This window comes from Pteropus vampyrus, unplaced genomic scaffold (assembly GCF_000151845.1).
Source record: "Pteropus vampyrus isolate Shadow unplaced genomic scaffold, Pvam_2.0 Scaffold188, whole genome shotgun sequence".
Classification (NCBI taxonomy): domain Eukaryota; kingdom Metazoa; phylum Chordata; class Mammalia; order Chiroptera; family Pteropodidae; genus Pteropus; species Pteropus vampyrus.
This window is the reverse complement of record NW_011888969.1, coordinates 1,429,322-1,441,583: the sequence shown is the minus strand read 5'-3', so window position 1 is coordinate 1,441,583 and position 12,262 is coordinate 1,429,322. Positions and strand designations below refer to the sequence as shown.

General features: G+C 57.3%; 1 protein-coding gene and 1 long non-coding RNA gene across 2 annotated transcripts in view; one reads left to right on the top strand and one right to left on the bottom strand.

Annotated features, from left to right (window-relative positions):
* LOC111746430 overlaps window positions 1–2,694 on the bottom strand; it is a 6,000-nt gene extending 3,306 nt beyond the window's left edge. The window contains exon 1 of the mRNA XM_023537376.1: window positions 565–2,694. The gene's annotated coding sequence lies outside the window, so the exon portion shown is untranslated. The remainder of the gene's footprint in view (window positions 1–564) is intronic.
* A 484-nt stretch (window positions 2,695–3,178) lies between these two features.
* Window positions 3,179–6,909, top strand: LOC111746432. Its single transcript, XR_002783098.1, has 3 exons — window positions 3,179–3,263; window positions 3,311–3,863; window positions 6,450–6,909. It is a non-coding gene; the product is annotated as an uncharacterized LOC111746432 (long non-coding RNA).
* The last annotated feature ends 5,353 nt before the right edge of the window (window positions 6,910–12,262 follow it).

Below are 12,262 nucleotides of genomic sequence, written 5' to 3'. Positions count from 1 at the left end.
TTGATGTCGAAGATTTTGCGTGGATGATGTTCCTATTTACATCACGGGAAGCGTGTATTGGAGAAAGGCCATTTTATTTTAATTATGGATGTTTCAAATGATCGGTCACTTTTAAAATAAACCATCCCCTGGGTGAAACTGATCTAGGGCCAGTGGTTGGGTAGATGGGTTTCTATGACATTAAAATTAATTGACGTAGCAAAAATCGGCCGGAGCTGTTCTCCTGTCCCATACCTGTGACAAAACCACGGAGGGCTCACTGTCTAACACACAGCGGAGAAGGTCTCTGTGTCCTTTGTCACATGCAGAGGGCCTGCCTGTAAGTCACGCAGAGCTACAGTGTTACGGAGGGTCTCAGAATGGCATGCGCTGTGAGCTTCGCGCGTTGAGTGTGCGCCCCGTGCTGATGTGCTGCTCGCGGAGGCTGACGCAGACGGTCGCTCACGGAGCCCTCTGTACAGAAGGCCCGGTGGGCACAGGGAGGCCAGCCCCAGAGGAGGGGTCGGGGACGATAGGGGATGCAGGTCTCACAGCGACAGACGTCAGCTGAGGACCGGGTTCGACCTGAGACGTAGGGACAGCGCTCACGCTCTTAGAGCTGCCATCTCCTCCTCCATCAGGCGGGAAGCGGGGTTCTTGGCTCGAAGCCCCGGGGCGAGGGTTCGGCCAGGCGACGCCTGCCTGGGGCTTGACCCACGGTGCCGCCACGGGGTGTCGGGGTGCCCTCGCTGTCGTCACAGTCACGGAGCGTTTAAGTTCTCCGATGAAGGGGGCGCCCGGTACGGAGGTCCCGTCCAGTCCTGTGTGGCTGCCGCTGCTTCTCAAGGCGGTCCTTGGGGAACCCTCAAGAAAGCGTGATTTCCCGTTTAGTTGAGACGGGAGGAGGTTTGTTAGAAGCGCGGCTGCTCTCCGCGGGCCAGAGATACGGGCCAGGAGGGAGGGTGGCTCTTGCAGGCCAGTCGGACTCCTGCCGGGATGGCCACCGGGCCACAAGCGGGTCCGTCCGTGATCCCTGAGGCTGCTCGTCAAATTCAGATGCAGCTTTGAACTGCGTGCAGCTTTCCCAAATTCAGTCTCCAGAGCTTCTCCCTGTGCAGACACCCAGCCCTGTTTTAAACAAGCCAGGCGTTTTATGAATTTGCTCGTGAATCTGAGGTCTGAGTTTGGGCTTCGGTGGGAAGATGGTGTTTTGGTGTCCTCGGCCATGGCACATCAGACAAACAGTGCTGGCTTTTTAAGGAAGTGGCGCTTTGTGACCACGAGAGCATCGTGGGAGCGGGAGTGTTCCTGGGTCGTGACCACGTCCTCTGCCATGGCCCTGGGGACCACTGCTGTGCATGTGCATCCCTGACCAGAGCACAGGGGCGTCCCTAACGTGGGGTGTCGGCACACCGCGTCGGAGAGCGCGCGTCCGGCTGGAAGCGGTTTCCGGCTTCACCTCTTGCTGACCACGTGACCTTGTGGCCTTGTGGCACTTGCTCCCGGGTCGTTGTGACCGCTTTCCTCAGCTGGTTTCTGTGGCATCACGATTTCCTAATATTCTTTCTACTTCACTAACTATCCGCTCCACTTGACCTCAGCGATGGACCGTGGCGGGCTCGGTGCTGCAGTATCTCACGCACTCCCATAAAGGAAAAGAGGTCATCGTGAGGATTCGGCGGGTTCCTGGGTGGACAGTGTCCAGCACTGCTCCTGACTGACCACAGGCACTGCTTCGACCTCACGCCACCGCCCCCCCCAGGGGTCAAGCAGTGGCTGTCCATCCAGAGCCATCCCTTCCCTGGACTCACCCTGTCACCGTCACAGTTTACGGGCTCGTTCACACAACGCCGTGTCCTTGGATCGTCATCTGAAGCTGTCCGTGACCTCGTGCGTAAAGGCCGCTAACGTCTCGAGAGGACAGGGGTCTGCCCAAGGTCACCCAGCCTCCCCTGGGGCAGCGGCAGACTCCGGGTCGGGGAGCGGACGCGCTGCAATTCTCCCTCCCCCAGGCTGGGGTCACGGGCAGACCGCTGGCCGTGCCTAGGGCGGGCGAGGGCCTGGTGTGCCCGCCGTGTGGGAGACACGAGCCGGCCCCTCCGCCTCTGGTCTCATTGACCCAAACGCCTGGGATTCCGCAGACCATGGGAGCCGCTCAGATCCAAACATTTTGAGATGGTACCTTGAGTAGTAAAGAAAGAAAATAATTTTCCTTGCGGACGATGCGTGCGTCGCCTCCCGGGGGCGGAGGAGGGCTGGCCTTTGGAGGCAGACAGTCCGCGCACCAGGCAAACGTTCCACGTTTGCGACCACGTGTCACCCCAGCACGGAGCGCTGCGTGTTTGGGGGATAAAGCTGTTTTTGTTTTCCAGTGAATACCGCAGTGTTCCTCCGCGGGGAGAAGGGATGAATTACAAGCTCACGGAACTTTTCCAGTGGCGCCGGCGGGGAGGAAAATTAGGTGCTTGTCCCCAGGGACAGACGGCATTGAGCCTGGGGACGTTTTCGCCCTCGCTCGGTGATGTGCAAATCCCAGGAAGGGCCTTTCATTGTGAACTCGTGTTAAACGGAGACATTTAGCTTTTCCTCTTCAAAACGACGCAGCCGATGCTCGGGGGGCCTCCAGCCCCTCACCGTCTCAGAGCTAGGGTTCAGATCCGCCGGTTAGCTGGGGGACGTCCTTAAACCAAATTTCTGGGTGTGGGTTTTTTTTTTTTTTTTTGGACAAAATCACTGGTTATTAACAGACTTTTCAGTTCTCTGGTTTACTAGCTGTCAAAGCCTTTTTTAGAAATAGCTAACAAACGCCTCCGCTCGGAGTACCACGTCCCTGAAAAAGAACCGCACCGTTTTCAGCAAGATTTTCTCTTTTCTTATGATGCCAGACATCCTCCGGTGTCTGTGAGGGATGGCCGTGCAGGCCGCCTCCGGGAACTCCGAGACCGGAAGCCGCCTCCATGAATGACCGGCCCGCTCCCAAGGCAGGCGGGAGGCCACCGTCCACCCTTCCTTGCCCTTCCTTGCTCTTCACCCGTGTGTCTCCCAAGGTGGTGGGCTCAGCCCTCGATCTTTAACTAGCCGGTCACCCAGCTCTGTCCCTGGTGCCACCGCCATCTGGGGTACCTCCCGCCCCTCACCTGGGCCATCGGAATGGCCCCCCAGTCGCCCACGGATCCGCCGTCCGTGCCCAGGCCGCTCCCGTCGTTTCTCCTCCGTGGGGCCACCGCAGTGACCTTGCTGGCCACGCCTTCGCCCAGGCCGGCGGACTTCTGGCTCGGGGCCGGGTCCGTCGCGTGGGGCGTCGCGTGGGGCGTCTCGTTCATTAAGCCAGCACGGTAAGGACAGGTATCCCCGTCTCCAAGGTGAGGAAACTAACGCTCGGAGAGGTCAAGCGACTTGTTCCAAGGTCAAAGCCAGGTTTCAGGTGATCTGCCATTTCCACGCTGTTCCACGCACCCTCCAGCTTGCTTGCCTTTGTTTGTGTCGTCCGTCTGGGCCCCTTGTTCTTGAGACAGATGCCTGACGTCGGCCGGCGCGGGTCGGGTGCCGCCGCTTCCGTCTGCCGTAGCCCGTGGTTCGCCGCGGCCGCCCCTCAACGCTGCGTGTCAGCGGGCTGTGCATAAGCCTTTGGACACCATCCAGGGCGGACACCCTCAGCCTCCCCGCCCCTGTCGTTTTTAAAATCCTCACTGCTGGGCAGAGCAGGAGCCCATAGTAGATGCTCAACCGACTGTAACAACCGGGTTAGCGCATTTACGCATTCAGCCAGCAGTGTTTTCCGAGTAGCTGGGGTGTGCGCAGGACCGTCTGTGTGATCAGTTCAGGCTAGAGATGGCGGCTCTGTCTTCGGGGAGCAGCAGCCGAGCCACCGAGTCTGTCTTTGGGTGAGCGTCTCCACCGTGCTCGTGTCCTTTGTGAGATGTGGCTCATGCCTGTGTGACGTACTCAGAGCAGCAGAGAAGGCGGCGCATGGGGCCTGACCCTTGCCCGCTGTCCTGCCTCGTCATGTGGCTCTGACGGTGTGGCCGGAGGAGGACAGGCTGGCGAGGCGTGGCTGAGCACAGCTGTCACTCGGGCGGCCGGGAGGACGCGGCATGGTGGCCGGGACAGGGCAGGGCTCGGACGGCCGCGGGCGGCTTGGGGAAGCTTTCTGCCTCGGGAGCGGCGGGGGGAAGGGGCCGAAGTGGAAACGAGGGTTTCGGTGGACGAGGGGGCTCTGCAAAGCCCCGCCCTGGACGCCACTGAGAAGCAGCTTGCGGTGGGTGTCGGAGGGGCCGCCGGAAGGGGAGTCCGGCGTTGGAAGCAGGAAGGGGGGGACCCCTGGAGTCCGAGGGCATCTGTGCACTGCGTGTCGGTCGCTCACGGCCTCTCGCTGTCCGGGTTCTGTCTCCCGGGCACCTCTGAGCTCCGCCGGACAATCCCGAGGGCTGTCTGCCGGCGCGGCCCGCTCTCGGCCGTGCTGCCCGGTCCGCAGAAACGCCGCTTCCTCTGCTCGTTAGCGGCGGTCATTACCGTGTAAGGGCGAAGCTCCGTGCATTCGTGCTGGCGAAGCAGACAGACCCCCTGACTTGTCCCTCTGCCACTCGGATAGGACGCTGGTAACTAACATTTTAATTAACAGCAACAATTGCTATTTTTAAATTAAGAAGCGCGACGTAAGTCTCTTTTCATCCTGGGTCCCCGGGGAAAGGGAGCCTCCTGAATAATTACTCGATGCCATGGCTCACCCGTTAGGCTGCCTTGGGGACCATTGCTTTTTCCTGGGCCTCTGCAGCTCACTGCTATTTACGGCGAGTGTCGGCACAGTCACCAGCCAAGCCCTGCACACGCCTGCTCGGGGACCTCGTCGCAGGCCCAGGGCATCCTGGTGGGGGGCGGGGGCATTTCACATCGGTGCTCCGACTCCCGCCAGCTCACTGCCTGACTCTGAGAGGGAAATCGTTTTCTCTGAGGCTCACCGACCGTGACTTAGAACAAGAGGTGTCTTCCCAGTCAGATTCCGCGTTCAGTCACCGTCAGCGTCGCACGCCCGACAGCCCGTCCTCAGTGCCTTTCACAATGTGAGCCCAGAGGGACGAGTAAGGCAGGCCTCGCTGCCCTCCCGGCCCCAGCCACCCCCCGCCCAGAGCGAGGAAGACTCTGTGTCGGGTGAGCGTGCCGAAGGCTCAGGCAAGGTGAGCAACGAGGTGTGGGAGCTGGACACGCAGCCGTTCCTGGGCGAGGTCACTCCGCCCTGACTCAGTTCCCACCCCACCCAGTTGGCAGAGACGCTCAGGTGCGTTCGAGGGGGTCCCCAGGGCCCCTTCTTGTCTACCGGTGCCACGATACACCTGGCCCGTGGCGCCAACCTCGGGGGGAGCCCAGTGTTAGAGTCAGGTGGAGGCGGGAATGGTCCTCGCGAGTGCTGGGCAGCAGCAGGAGTCACATCGTCCTTCATTTGTCATTCGGCCCAGGGTCCTGGTCCTCCCCGAACCAGGCGCTGTCCTGAGCACGTGGGCTGTTTCTCTGCTTTTACTGGAAAAAGCCCGGCCCTGGGTATACATTATGAAATGACATCTCCAAGCAGGCCGAGGGCCCGGCCGCGGCCCACCGGTCCCAGTTCTCCCATTAATGGATAACTGGTGTCTCCGTCCTCGTAGTCCAGCGGACGAGCAGTAGTGGAGGGAAGGAAAGCGATCGAAGCACACCGAGTGGTTTCTGCAAACGAGGGAGACGCTGACGTGCGACGTTGGAAGGGGGCAAGTCCGATGCAACCGGACAAGTCGGGGTCCCCTGGGCACGGCGCCCCCTCTGCAGCCCCGGACCCTGGGCTCCTCCGGGGGCAAGTCCGATGCAACCGGACGAGTCGGGGTCCCCTGGGCACGGCGCCCCCTCTGCAGCTCCTCCGGGGGCAAGTCCAATGCAACCGGACGAGTCGGGGTCCCCTGGGCACGGCGCCCCCTCTGCAGCTCCTCCGGGGGCAAGTCTGATGCAACCGGACGAGTCAGGGTCCCCTGGGCACGGCGCCCCCTCTGCAGCTCCTCCAGGGGCAAGTCTGATGCAACCGGACGAGTCGGAGTCCCCTGGGCACGGCGCCCCCTCTGCAGCCCCGGACCCTGGGCTCCTCCGGGGGCAGGGAGTCGGCCGGCATTGTCTTGGGACGTGGCTGCGCTGACTCGGTTTACTGCAGTCACATGACATATGGTGTGGGGACAGAAGCCAGCACCCAGGAAGCAAGAGGTGTGTGGGGCTGGGGTTCAGGGTGGGACCCCATGGTGTGGGAAGGGTGTGGCACAGTGAAGCAGGCTTGGTCATAGGTGCGTAACTAAGAACAGGGGCGAGGGAGGGCAGACACCCAGGCAACCCTGTTACGGAGTGACACACCTCCGAGGAGGTGACACGCTTGAAGGAGTGTCACCCGCTGACCGGCGGAGGGCTCCGAGCGGTTTCCCTTTGCACACTTGCTGCCTAGCTAAAACCATCTCTTACAGAGCGGCGGCCCCCGTTTCTGACAGGTCCAGAACATTTCCAATGACACCTGCTTTTCGCCCGTGGGAGTTTTCCAGGGGATGGATGTGGCTCTTGGCCGAGCAGCTGCCCATGAATAATTCTTCCAAGGTGCTGTGTTTCTAGAAGTCCAGCTCGCTGGTCGCAGGTGGACAAAATGGGGCGGCTGAGAAAATGGGTCTTCTCTCCCGCTTTAGCGTCGCTGTTTTAAGGATCCCCCCACCTCTCTTCAAGCTGACGTGCTGGCTGTGGGGTGGGCAGAGTAAGGGTCTCCCGAACCCCTCATCGTTTAGGGAGCTTTCCGTCCCCTGGGCGGGTCTGGCAGCTCCTCCCAGCCTTTCTATTACGCGATAGAAAGTACAGAAATCGACAGCTTTGCTGGTGCCTGGAAGGTGAATGAGGAAGAGGGAGACTCGGCAGAGCGAGACCAGCGGGGACCCGAAGCCCAGAGGCGTCTGCGCCTCCCACACGGGGTCTTCCACCGGGAAGACCCAGCTGCGCCCTTGCGCGGGTCCCCGTCCCGGGTGCGGCCAGCGCACGTGATTTCCCTGCGCTCTGGGCGGTCCGCCTAAGTGAATCGTCTGCGTCATCCCGATCGATGGTGCGTGACACGTCTTGCTATTCCAACGTGCTGACCAACTGACTGCTCGAGACATCTCAGTGTCTTTTGGGAAATGCGAGAGCCTGAAACACAACCGGGACGGCTTCGCTCGGCTGGGGCCTGGCGAGATGGCACCTGGCCACAGTTCATGGTGTTTAGCTGCGTGATCTGGACTTTCATTTGTGTGCCCGTGTCTTATAAAATGCCAACCGTCGTAAAGTTTGCGTTTTAGATGCACTACACGTGTAGAAATAGATATGCAGACTTTTAAAAAATGTAAACGCACCTCCAAAAAATGTTTAAATGCTGTTGCCCATTGAAAAAAGGAGCTTGTAGAGATACCCTCAGTGGTGTACGTTTCCCCCACAGGAATGTTTATGAGGCTTCGGGCCAATGGTCTGGATGACAGAGGCTTAACTCTCGTCCGAGTTTGGAAAGATTGCCCAGTTCTGACCCTCTCAGAACTTGACAAGTCAGAAATAATTTGCATTGTTCTCTGAAATGGAACAGTTCCAGTGGATCAGTTCTAAATGCTGTGGTTTTAGTTTCCTTTTTGCAAAGTTTGGATGCACAATAACGCGGCCGGGTCTTTCCGTATCTTGTGAGAGATCAGGACCACGCCCCGGAGTGAGGCCACTTCCTGCAGGAGTGCCAGCCCCCTCCCCCCCTCCGCCCCCGTGGTGGACTTCCCCTGTCCCTTGTCCTCACGCCACCCCGCTCCCGGCTTTAGCCGGGTACCGGCCCTGCCTCTGCTCCTGGCACAGACACCGGCCGGGCCTGTGCTCAGGGCAGACCGCTGCCCCTCCATGGCTAGAGGGTCCAGGTCTTAGAGGGCCAGGCCGCTCCCACACACCCACTGCTCCCCACAGGATGTTTGCGGCCAGCCTGGGCCTTTCTAGATCTTTCTGGCCCGTAGACCACAGTGGAGCCCCTTCTAGAGTCAGAAGGGATTATAAAGAGTTCTCTAGTACCGATGTCACTCTGAACAGAATGCCCTTCGTGGGACCCCCTGCTGGCAGGCAGGGCCCCTGACACTAAGAATGTGAAGACAAGGAAGACACGGTCCCTGAAGGAATGACAGCTTCACGCAGGGGGAAGGAGACAGAACGAAACAAGCACGCAGGTGTGAACCGCGGCGTGGGCTGGATTCCCTGTGCGGCCCAGAGCCGAGGGCGGTCTCAGCAGCCCTGACGCCCGCATCCCTGCTCGGCGTGACACCGGTCACGGAGCTCGCCGGCTCTCCGCTTCTCATCCTTAAACTGGGACTCGGGGGGCCCCCTAGGGCCGGCCACGTGCTGTGGGAAAGCAACATTAGCGGCTCCCGAGGCACTCGACCGACCGATCGATCTCACAGCTCTGTCCCCTGGTGTGGAGGACGGTGCCCCCTAAGAGCAGGAAGCATTCCAGTTGTGGAGCGACACTGTGCACCCTGCACAGGGACACCCCCCTCCCAAGAGGCGTGTCCATGGGGTCCAGCCTCCCGGCCCTCAGTCTTGTAATGTGCTTATTTCGCCTCTTCCAAGGCTTTGCTTGTATGATGGTGGCCATCTGCCTCGGAGCCTCGGGCTAAAGAAAGTGTTCGTGTGGCCAGGGCTGATGGCAGCGAATATTCTGGTTGCTTGGTGTTTGTGCTACTTCTGTACTTGGAGAAATGGCTACTTGTGGTTTCACGCTGACATGTGTGAGCCCCAAACCAATACAATGTGGGAGCTATCTGCAGAGCCCGCTGTTCCGTGTATTCTTGTGTGTGTGTGTGTGTGTGTGTGTGTGTGTGTGTGTGTGTGTGTTTTAAATAAAACATTTGCTCGAAGTTTAATTCAAAATGATTATTCATGTGTGTTTGGGATTTAGCCAATCACGCTCGCTCAGTTATTTCACCAGCTGTTGACGGGGTGCCCGCCTGACTCCCCACCCGACTGGATTTTCCCTTGTGGTTTCGTTTGGTTTGACTCAAGCCTACAGCCCTGCTTCAGCCGATGATACGCTGCTGCTTATCTTTGGGTTTTATTTTATGTTCTCATGACTCGACATTGCATTGGAAGGTAGTTTGGGGCCTTCTGTCAGTCCTCCTGAAATAGTAAGGGTCCCTTCCGCCCCTGACTTGTCCCCATGCTTGGCCCCAGGCAACCACCGTGAGTCACTCTTTCCAGCATCTTAGGTTCTTTCTGGGCATTGGAAGGGGTAGGCTCTTGTAATAAGTTATTCCTACAAAAAAAAAAAGGCAGTTCCCAGCCCCCCAGCGATCACCCGCTGCCACACTCAGTGCCCGCACCCTCCGCCATTTCTTTCCTGTCACACTGGGCTCCGCTGCATTCTGGGGACTTGGTGGCTTCATATGTTGCTCCACAGATCGATCCTCAGTTGCTTTTTTGAAGATTGTTTTTGGAATTTTCTATGTAGACAGTTATGCCATTTGAGAATTAAGGAAGTCTTATTCTTTTCCCAATTTCTACGTCTTTGATTTCTTTTTCTTGTCTTATCGCATTGACCAGGACTTTCGGTCGAATGTTAAATATGCGGTGAGAGTGGACAGCCTTGGCTTGCCCAGCGTTGGGGGTGGGAGAAGCATTCAGTCTCCCACCGTCAAGAATGGTGTCAGCTGTGGACTTGCCCAAGCAGACGTAAAATTCCTTAGTGACCGGAACGGTCGCTTCTACTTCTTCGGCTTTGAGCCTGCTTCACAGGTCGGCTTCGTAGCTGGCACGACAATCCGCTCCAGCCGTGTGCTGTAGAGCCCTCACCGCCTTTTGTTAAAAATCTCCAGCCTGGCCATGACCGCGATGAGAAGTTGTCTGTTTGGGTGGAGAGCGCCGTGCACGGTGTTCGCTTTTCGATCCAAACGTGAGTCCCTTGTCTCTCAGTGCAGATGCGGGATGACAGCTGACACGGTCTCCAGCCACAGGCAGGGGCAGGGCTTAGGGTCACAGCCCTCACCCCCCGTGCGAGGCCGCCCTGCTGGCCGCTCACACGGGAGCCAGGGAGCCATGTCTGTCAGCTGAGGGCGAGCTAAACAAAACGCATCACACCCATCCAAAGAACAGGGCTCGTCCGCAGAAAGGAACGAAGCCCTGGTCCGCGGTACGCCATGCGTGAGCCTCAAAGCCACGGTGTTCAGTGAAAGCACCAGTCGCAAGCGCCACATATTGTGGGGCCACATTTACGTGCAAGGTCTAGAAACGGGGACTCCAGAGATGAGAAGTAGGCCAGTGGTCACCAGGGGATGGGGGCGGGGAGAGGGTGGGCCGGGGAGCGAATGAGCTAATGGGCACTGGGTTTTTCGGGGGATGATGAAAATGGACCAACGTTAGGTTCTGTTGATGGTTGCGAAACTGTAAATGTGCTACAAACCGTTGAATTGTGTACTTTACAGTACGTAAGTTATATCTCAATAAAACTGTTTTTAAAAAGAACCCGAGAGTTGTTAAATTAATGAGAATGAGCCAACTGAATAACGATTAAGCTGGAAAACTGGGGTGAGGAGCCACCCCAAGCAGGTGTTAAGAGGCTGTCCCTAGGGAAGATAGGCTGAGGGGACTTCCTCGGTTGGAGTGGGCATTGCAGGCTGCAGAAGGGGCAGCTGATCGACCGGACACCTTGGGGCTGGATTCCAAGCATTGCAGATCTAGGTCAGCCAGCAGGCTCCATTATCAGCTGACAACCAGAGATGACAAAACAGTTTAGGGCAGGACCATTTTGAAAGCTGATGATTATAGCAAAAAGAATTTATCTTCATGCAGAGAAAAAGGCTTCGAGGAGACATGAACGATGAGGCAAAAATGGCCACACGCCGCCAGTGCTGTAGAGAAAGGAGCGGCTAGAATTAGCAGCTGACACCTGTTAACCAGGAAACTAACTCTCTCTTTTTCTTTCTTTTTCAGACTATAGCCTGAGTTTTCCCTTGGTGAGTACAAAATTTTTAAAAATTATTTCTCATGTGTAGTCACCTAGCTAAAAAAAAATGTGCGTGGTTTAATTGCTAGAGAGACATTATCTTCTGGAGAAAGAAGGCCATGTGGTCAGCGTGTCGCATTTGAGTTTTATGCCTTAAATGTCTCGCATGGGCTCACATCACACTTCTTGTTACATCATTTTTTTTCTTTTTTCTTTTTTTTTTTTTTTTGCGTTTGAAACCTGGCTCAGCCGTTCAGTATTCTGAACTGTATTGTCGAGAACACAATTTCCACATGCTTTCCTTCTACCGACTTCTCGCGTGGTGAGGGGCCTTGCCTTCTCTCAAAGGCACACGTTCGGTGGCTGTAAGGGAACACAGGAGCACAGAGCCGCATCTCGAATTAATTGCTTCTCGAATGACCTGCGGTGGGGAGGGCTGCTGAAAAGGGGCTTTTCTGGATTGCAGTTTGGGTAAAAAAAAAATTTTTTTAAAGTGTCGTCATCACATGATTTTATGCCTTTTGAGGTCCAGGCCACACACCCTGGTCTTAATGTCCTAGTATTTAGCAAAAAGAATGCCATTACCTTTTTGCGTTCTACTGACTCAGCTTATTTGGTGCCAAGTCCCTAAAGAGAGCGAGAGCTTTTGAAGTGGCGGCTGCGTGGGGGCAGGCAGCCCCTGGCCTGCCGTGATGCACATGCCTACCTTTAGTGAGGGGCCCAGGACGTGGGCAGCTGAAAGTTTTGTTTCTTAAACGCGTCGCCTTGTTTGAAATACTTGGACCCTGCTCTGAGTTATCCTACAGTCAGTGCGTCGATTGTGTGGCCTTGGCTCGCCCTCTCTTTTGGGGGTTGCCCTTTGTGGCACTGTTTTCCCGGGATGTCCATGCTGCGGTTATTCCCGAGTGATCAAATGCACGTTTGTTACATGCACGGTCGCTCCCTGTCTCAAAGGAGTGTCCCATAGGGTCACCGGTGTATCGAGACAGGGACTAGGAGAGCTTCCCTTTGCTACCCGCTGACCTGACTGCGTTGTCCACATTCTCCATCACGTCGCCCTTGGACGTCGTCCGTTCTGAATGGCGTGATCTCCTCGGGCAAGTGTCAACCGTGGGATCAAAGAGAGGGGCCACTACTGGATGATATTAATGGAATAGAGACTTAGTGACAAGAGGTATACGGCCCCTCGTTGCATCAGAATGCGGCCTGAGAGGTCCTGGCTCATTCCTATCTCTGTGGATGGACGTGCAACGTGCCCATCAAAAGCAGTGGACCCCGCCATGCTGGAATGAGATCTCTGAGGGT